At 44.3% G+C, this 8,886-nt stretch overlaps 1 pseudogene; it reads right to left on the reverse strand.

Moving 5' to 3' along the window:
• On the reverse strand, nt 6,355–6,859 carry LOC106503531 (annotated as a pseudogene).

The raw sequence follows: 8,886 nt of genomic DNA on the forward strand, positions 1-8,886 counted from the left end.
AAGGTCAGAGCAGGGGAGGGTGTCTCAACTCAGGAGGTCAAGGCCAAGAATATAGGAAATGCCTTCTGAATTGGAGCAAAAAAATTTTGTTCAACTTTCCTACATTGTTCTTAACTTTTCCCTTTCCTGAAAAATAGATTATCTGTTGTTTAATTCTTTGGCTGCACAGGTCCTGGGGATAGAATGATGGAGGAGGGAGCCTTGGACCTCTGTTTGCATGGAACTTCTGGTGCCCAGTGTATGAGGGAGTTTCAGACGACTGAAAATCAGTATAAAAAGTTCTGTGTTGGTCATTTAGTCATGTCTGACTCTGCGACCCCGTGCATTATAGCCTGCCAAGCTCCTCCGTCCATGGAATTCTCCAGGCGAGAATATTGGAGTGGGTATCCATTTCCTTCTGCAGGGGATCTTCCTGACCTAGGGATTGAACTCAGGTTCCCTTCATTGCAGGCAGATTCTTTACCATCTGAGCCACCAAAAGGCTCTATCTTGATCTAGAAAAATGGTCCTGATGGAACCCATCTGCAGGGCAGCAGTGGAGACACAGACACAGAGAACAGACTTGCGGGCACAGCAGGGGAAGGAGGGGGTGGGGCACATTGAGAGAGCAGAATTGAAACATATAAGCCAGCTGGTCAAAACTTGCTGCATGCTGCAGGGGGCTCAAATCGAGTGCTCTGTGATAACCTAGAGGGTGAGATGGAGTGGGAGGTGGGAGGGAGGCTCCAGAGGGAGGGGACAAATATATACCTATGGCTGATCATGCTGATGTATGGCAGAAGCTGACACAATATTACAAAGTAATTATCCTTCAGTTAAAAATAAGTAATAAAACAAATTCTATCCTGGGGGATAGAAATTAAAAGCTACTTGCTTCTTGGAAGAATAGCTAAGACAAATCTAGACAGCATATTAAAAAGCAGAGACATCACTTTGCCAACAAAGGTCTGTGTAGTTAAAGCTATAGTTTAGCCAGTAGGCATGTATGGATGTGAGAGTTGGACCATAAAGAAGGCTGAGAGCTGAAGAATGGATGCTTTGAACTGTGGTGCTGGAGAAGACTCTTGAGAGTCCCATGGACAGCCAGGAGATCCAACCCGTCCATCCTAAAGGAAATCAGTCCTGAACAGTCACTGGAAAGACTGATGCTGAAGTTGAGACTCCCAATACTTTGGCCACATGATGTGAAGAACTGACTCATTGGAAAAGACCTTGATGCTGGGAAAGACTGAAGGCGGGAAGAGGAGGGGATGGCAGAGGATGAGATGGTTGGATGGTATCACCGACTCGAAGGACAGGGAAGCCTGGCGTGCTGCAGTCCATGGGATCGTAAAGAGTTGGACACGACTGAGTGACTGAACAACAGCAACAGTCCAGGGGGAGGGGCCGCATGTTCTGAGAACACAGGGGACCAGCCCCCAGCCTCACCTCATCTGTGCAAGAGGATGGAGGACCAAGTTTAATTTCTTAGGGGAAGTCATCAAGCAGACACACACATACTTTAGTCCAGTTAAAAAAAAAACAAAAAGTGAGGAAGAGTGTTCCAAGCAGAGCAAGACAAGAAGGCTGAAAGCAAGGGAATGGTTTCTTGAGAAATGGAATAAATTTCAGCATGTCTGGAGCCTAGAATATATTGGGGTTGGTGGCTGAGCAGTTTCAGGACAGGGGCTGGGGAAAGGAGAAGCTGGTAAGAGAATAGAATGTAGATGCTGGCGAGGCTACATCAGAAGGGCTTTTGTAAGACAAGGAAAGAAATGTAAAATTACTCTAAGAGGTGGCTAACTTGAAGGGTTTTAAGCAGGAGAGTGAGACAATTAGAATTGAATTTTAAAAGCTCTTTCTTTCATCCTCTGTCAGGAATCCTTCTAATATTTGAAGACAGCTAGCGCACCTTATTGCCACTTACCATTCTTAAATGGGGTGGTTTCCAGGGAACTTTCAAAAAGATTGCCTTCTTCTGAGCAAATCTACATTCCGCTGAAAATAAAGAATCTGAAGCTGAACAGAATGGTGCAAATGGGATATAAACAGCATAGAGCAGAATAGGATCCTGTTACCCTTGTTTGCTTAACTGTTGCTTTCACATTAAAGCAGATTTCAGGTGCTGTGGCACATCGTATATTCATTTTGAGGTTTATAGTAGACTAAAGCAAAACAGATATTTTTTTTCCCCTAACTAAAATTGATGTTTAGTCAAATCCCCCCGACCTGTGTAAGTAAGAGTTTAAGTATCCCTGTCAAATGTCATATTGATGGTTTTGGTCCATCCTTCATGTCTATCAAGATTGTTTTGAATCTTGCTTGTGTCATTTGAGGCCCTGGCCATCTGTCTTAGCCTGTGTCAGCTACAAATTTAATAACGATGATTTCTGTGTCTTATCCAACCAGCGATTTCTCTGTGGAATTTCCCCTTCTGATAGAATGATGTTTTTTTACCTTTATTTATTCAGCCAGATAGTTCAGTTCAGTTCAGTCGCTGAGTCATGTTTGACTCTTTGCAACCCCATGGATTGCAGCATGCCAGGCCTCCCTGTCCATCACCAACTCCCAGAGTTCACTCAAACTCATGTCCATTGAGTCGGTGATGCCATCCAACCATCTCACCCTCTGTCATCCCCTTCTCCTCCCGCCTTCAATATTTTCCAGCATCAGGGTCTTTTCAAATGAGTCAGTTCTTTGCATCAGGTGGCCAAAGTAATGGAGTTTCAACTTCAGCATCAGTCCTTCCAGTGAACACCCAGGACTGATCTCCTTTAGGATGGAGTGGTTGGATCTCCTTGCAGTCCAAGGGACTCTCAAAAGTCTTCTCCAACACCACAGCTCAAAAGCATCAATTCTTCGGTGCTCAGCTTTATAGTCCAACTGTCACATCCATACCTAACTACTGGAAAAACCATAGATGGACTTTTGTTGACAAAGTAATGTCTCTGCTTTTGAATATGCTGTTTACGTTGGTCACAGCTTTTCTTCCAAGGAGTAAGCATCTCTTAATTTCATGGCTGCAATCACCATCTGCAGTGATTTTGGAGCCCAAAATAAAATGTCTCACTGTTTTCACTGTTTCCCCATCTACCTGCCATGAAGTGATGGGACCAGATGCCATGATCTTCGTTTTCTGAATGTTGAGCTTTAAGCCAACTTTTTCACTCTCCACTTTCACTTTCATCAAGAGGCTTTTGAGTTCCTCTTCTCTTTCTGCCATAAGGGTGGTGTCATCTGCATATCTGAGGTTCTTGATATTTCTCCCAGCAATCTTGATTCCAGCTTGTGCTTCCTCCAGCCCAGCGTTTCTCATAATGTACTCTGCATATAAGTTAAATAAGCAGGGTGACAATATACAGCCTTGATGTACTCCTTTTCCTATTTGCAACTAGTCTGTTGTTCCTGCCAGATAGAAATCTACTCAAATATTTTCCAAATCAAATCTTATAAGATTCAAAATAATATCATAAAGAACGCAGCCAAATGTCTCGATGAAATCAATTCATGTGATTTCTTGGATCTTATCCATATCTTCCAGTGTAGTAAACCATTTAAAAATGGTTAGGAAGCATCTTTTCACCTTTATAGCAATCAATTAAAAAGCGCTTGTGAAGCCTGGCCAGGTGTCAGCATCCGTCTTCCAGACTTGGAGTTTCTGGGTTGTATTCTTTCATCTGCAGGGACCCATTTACCATTGTCAGTGTCTGTCAGCTCTTCCGTCCTCTGTGATTTCTTGAGAATTACCAAAGGGGTGAAGTCCTCTGCTGGCACTTCTCACAGTGGATTGTAATGGACACGTAACTTTTCTCTGTCCAACCCCTTCCCCTCCCCACCCCTGTCTTCCAGCAGTGGTTTCCCCAATGGTAACGTGAAGACAGCAGTACCTGACCCTAGGACAGTGGTGAGAATCGTGTGAGTTCATATATGCACACTCTACTTTCTCATTAGAACAGTGTCCCGTTCACAGCAGGTGCTTAGTGATGGTGAGTGTCAGCTATGAATGAATTTGCAGATGGTTGCTCTCTGTTTATTAACATTTGGCTAAATTCTCTGAGACCTCAGGCTAGTCTTATTACCTCTTTGAAAATAAAATTCTAGTCTGATATGAGGATGATAATCATCTCTGTTTTTCTCACAGAGGATCAAATACAACACTATGACAGACTTGCTGTCCACAAATAGGGTTTGGGTAGTAGGTACATATTGATGCGGGAATGACTGAGCTTGAACTCAGCCATTTTTAAACACAGGAGACAAATGCAGACAAACAGCTCTTCTGTACACAAAAGTAGACACAGCTTGGTTTTACTCTTTTTTTTTTTTTTTCTTGGTAAAATCATTTCTGGTTATTCACCAACCAAGTCAAACATCTTGATGGCTTGTCAGTTTTGAGATAGCTATGAAATGGAAAATATGGATTTTGCTTGGAATGTCTATAGTCATAGTGATTTTTCATTTTAATTCATGTATTACAGTTGAATTAGCCAGTTATTAAATTTGCCAAAACACATCCACTTGGTAGATAAAAGCTGTATTTTAAAACATGCATAAAATAAATAATAGATACACTTTTTCAAAATAAATTTTATTAAACTAAAAATGTGTTTTGCCATTTTTCCTTGTGTAGTCCTGCCAGAGTTGGTCCACGCAATAATTCTTTGTACTCTGTTTCTGTAGGGAGGATGTTCCCATACTAAAGATGCAAATGCAAAAGAGAGTCACTGTGAAGTTAAGTTTGAGAAGTCTGCGCTCAATCAGAAGGGAACGCTGCCCATTCATGCTGTCATAAATACAGGGGCATGACGGTGTGGTGGGGCAGGAGGTCTAAACACTTCTGGAAAACTCGCCTTCTGCTCCATCTCTAACATCATTGACCTGGTTTTGGCTTAATTTGAGGAGCCACCGGGAGAATTAAATATATTGCATACAAGAGGCAGGCACACAGCTGGGACTCCAAAGCGGATCAATATAAGTGCTCACTGCTTCTGAGGCCTCTCTCTGGCTCGGACAGCCTGAAAGGAGAGTTACACAGACCAAAATGCACCAAGAGTGAGAACTGGCACCCTAAATAGATCAGTTCCTTGGTTATTATGGTAGATTTAAAACGGAAAAGAATCTTGGTTGAATCCTATGTCTTCATTCCAAGAACTGAGTCAAGGAGTTGGAGAACTCAGAGAGGGTCTTTGTATGGAAATTTGAGAAAACTGAAGCTAGCTTGGGATTGAAATTTCTTCCTGGGCCACCTTGCCCCATGTACCGTGGAACTGATTCATCTTGAGTAGGTGTTACTGACTTCTCACGTGGCGCCATAAGCCATGCCTGCAGCTGGCATGTGGGGCAAATGCCGTTCCTGTTTTGGTGCGTGTATCGGTTGGTTGTGTCTTAGCCGGGGCTCCAGGGAGTGGAAGTTCTGTCTGAGGCGGCTCTGAAGTTGCCGGTGCAGATGTTCAGAGGCGTCAGTGAGCAGCAATCAAGTAGCTTTCTTATTTACCTCTAGTTCCTGGCTGCAGTCCAGCTCCCAACTGTTGCCAGTTGTGTTCAAACACTTGGGATGTAGCATTCTTTCTGCCAGAGATTTCATTTATTCCTTTTTCTTCCTTAGAAATAAATGTCTGAGACTGAAGCCACTTCAGAAGAGGAAGTAGGTTGGGCATCTGTGTGTTTGTGTGTGTGGTGTCCTGTTTAAAACAAAACAAAACAAAACAAAACAAAACACAAAACGAGCTAATCATTACCAGAAGAGAGGATCCTAAGCAGACTTTTGTGAGGAGGGCATGTAGCGACATCTGTTTACCTACCCAAGGCCCATTCCTCTTGCTTCCTTGCAAACAGATTGTTGCGTTTATCTGGTAATTCACTTTTCTCTATAATGTAGGACATGTATAATAATATTTAAACGGAAAAGAAAACAGCACAGCACTTCAATCCTCTAAGAGAAGAAGAGGAAAAAAAAATGATACCGAATCCCCCTCAAAGATATAATGACATTTAGGGCTGTACTTAGCAAAATAACGTCCCCAGAGACATCCCTGCAATCTGTGGATGCGTTACTTTACATAGCAAGAGGGAATTAAAGCCGCTTGTGGAATTAAAATTGCTTATCGGTTTTGGAAGAGGGGCAGAGGACTCAGAGAGATGCGAGGCTAGGCTCACCCCTCCACTGCTGTTTCTGCAAGTGGCCATGGGGCCACAAGCCAAGGAGTGCCGGTGGCCTCTGAGACGGGAAAAGGTGCTTCCCTTTGCCTTCAGGAGGAAGGGCAGCCCTCTTCACACCGCAATGTTAGCCCAGTGAGACCCGGCTTAGACTTTTACCAGAGCTGCAGGATAAACGTGCTGGTTTTTTTTTTTTTTTTTTTTTTTTTTTACCAGTCCAGGTCTTTATTTTTACACCCATCAGGCCATGAATTCATAGGGAATGGGCTCCAACAGTTCGGGTTCCCTTCCCTTGGTCCTCACAAAGTGTGCTTCTCTGGGTGGAGCAGGCTGGCTCTTCAGCTGAACCCAAGTCCCTTTCTCTTTTGCTTCCTTCTTTTTCTGATCATTTTCCTTCACAAGTTTCAGGAAGCTATCTCTGCTCTTAAGATTGCTTAATATGCTCGATACACACATTAATTCTCTTGGCCAGAATCTTGCCCTTAACTGGTTTGTTTATAATGATGCCAACAGCATGCTGGGTAACACTGCAGGCTCTCCCAGTTTTGCCATGGTAACATTTGTGGGGCATTCCTTTTTGAACAGTACCCGTTCCCTTGATATCTACAATATCACCCTTCCTGTAGATTCGCATGCATGTGGCCAAAGGAACAACTCCGTGTTTTCTGAAAGGCCTGGAGAACATGTAGCGGGTGTCCCGCCTCTTTCCCTTTGTGTTGTTCATTTTGGCGAATCAGCCTGAGGGGCCGGGGGAAAGATGGGAGGTGGTCGCGCTGCCTTTTACCTGGCTAAACGTGCTGTTTTAAGCCCCCGAGTCTGCAGTGACGGTCACAGGCACTCCCTCTTGACACGCTCACTCAGTGTGTCCTCCAGGCAGGGCTATCGTTTTTCCCTTTGTTATACAGTACATCCTTGTTGATTATCCATTTTAAACACAGCACTGTGTACAGGCCACCATAAGCTCATTCTCTAAGTCTGTCTCTTTCTCTCCCTCTTTGTAAAAATTTGTTTTTATTGTGGTAAAAGTCACACGGTATAAAACATTACTATTTTAACCATGGGATTGCCTGGTGGCTCAGATGGTAGAGAGTCTGCCTATAATGTGGGAGACCAGGTTCGATCCTGGGTGGGAGAAGGAAATGGCAATACACTCCAGTATTGCCTGGAAAATCCCATGGACAGAGGAGCCTGGTGGGCTACAGTCCGCAGGGTTGCAAAGACTCGGACATGACTTAGCGACTAAGCCACCAGCACCAAAGACATTTGCTATGTGCTTTCCAATAGTTATAGTTCTTATTTTGTCTCACGCATCGTTACATTAGTTAGAAACTATAAAAGAGTTTTAAGTAATTGATGCTATTCATTAATTCTTATTACCAGCTAATTAAGAGGCAAGGGTGGGCGTGGGGGCAATGCCTTACCTGCCTAAGCAGCTGGGCTTGCAGGCAGGAGTGGGGCTTCCTGGCTTCCTGGACGGTGCTGGCGTGGACTCTGGGCTGGCCGTCGGGGGTGGGGGCGGGAGGGCTTAGGGGGTCACAGCCCCTCTGTCCTCCCCATGGGCAGAGCTCGTATCACTGGTGGGAAAGACAGTGTTTGCCACTGATTTTATTCTTTTCTTCATCCATTTTGATTCACTTTGGATTTAGTGCAAATTCCTCTGATTTTAACAGATGAACTCAGTTTAAGTGCTGCTTTTAGTTTATTTGCTTTGTGGATGGACTTTTGTTTTCATCCTTAAATGTGTCTTCATTGGTACCTCAGAGGCCTGTTGTAAACTTTGCATTGGGGCCACGAAAGCACCATCAGTTTGGACCCACATCTTAAATCATCCAGAATGCACCCACTTCCTCACAGGAGCTGGTGAATCTGTGTCCTGCAGAATCCAAGTAAAAGCCAGGAACCAGCTTACAATTCTGTCTTCTCACTTCACAAACCTGGAACCATTTTAGAAGCATATACACATCTAAAAATAGGCTTCATTTATTTAGAAAAAAAAATCAGATGCTATTTTAACGTAAAGGGTTTCCCTTTCCTTCTTGTTTCATAAAAACCAAACACAGTTCATTTTGTAATGTAAATGCTCCTTTTTGTTTTAAGGAATTATGGGGGATGTCTCAAGCTCCTTTTATAGCATCAAAGCAACATTGCATCAGACACACCGAGGCACATAAAGAAGACTTTACTCTTGGCTGTTGCAACAGAGACCAGGGGCCAGAACTCAGCCTGAGGTCCATGGAAACACGGGTTAGGCAAATTTTAAGAGCTGGGGTGGGAGTGGGGTCCTAGGCCACTGTGCTTGTTAACTGGCCTTCCCCAAAGGCCAAGTCAACTTTCTCAGCTTCAGGACAGAGGGTGGTTTTACCACTTGGAGAAACCGAGAGATGGGGAGTCTCTTCCTTGAAGACCCCACTTCTCAGGCGTGGCTCCCAGGTCCTAGAGAAAGACAGTCCTAGGTAGTAAAACCAACAAGAGGCTTTAAAAAAATGTGCATCTCAAAGGGGCAACGGCAATGCCAAGTTCTCCTGGAGTAGATGCTCTCAGGGAAGAGGGCAGGCCCGGGTGATGAGAGGCCTGTCCAAAGTGCAGTCGGGGCAAGGGGACGCCAAGCCCTGTTGGGCACCAGAAGTCATCAAATCAAAGAAGACAGAGGTCGGCAGGTTTCCGTGCTCAGGGCTGTGTATGTGTGCGTGTAAGACAGACCTTGCCCAGCTCTGATCCCGTCTCCGCCCAAGGCTATTCTCCCCCTGCCGA

The sequence above is a fragment of the Capra hircus genome, chromosome 24 (assembly GCF_001704415.2).
Source record: "Capra hircus breed San Clemente chromosome 24, ASM170441v1, whole genome shotgun sequence".
Lineage (NCBI taxonomy): Eukaryota > Metazoa > Chordata > Mammalia > Artiodactyla > Bovidae > Capra > Capra hircus.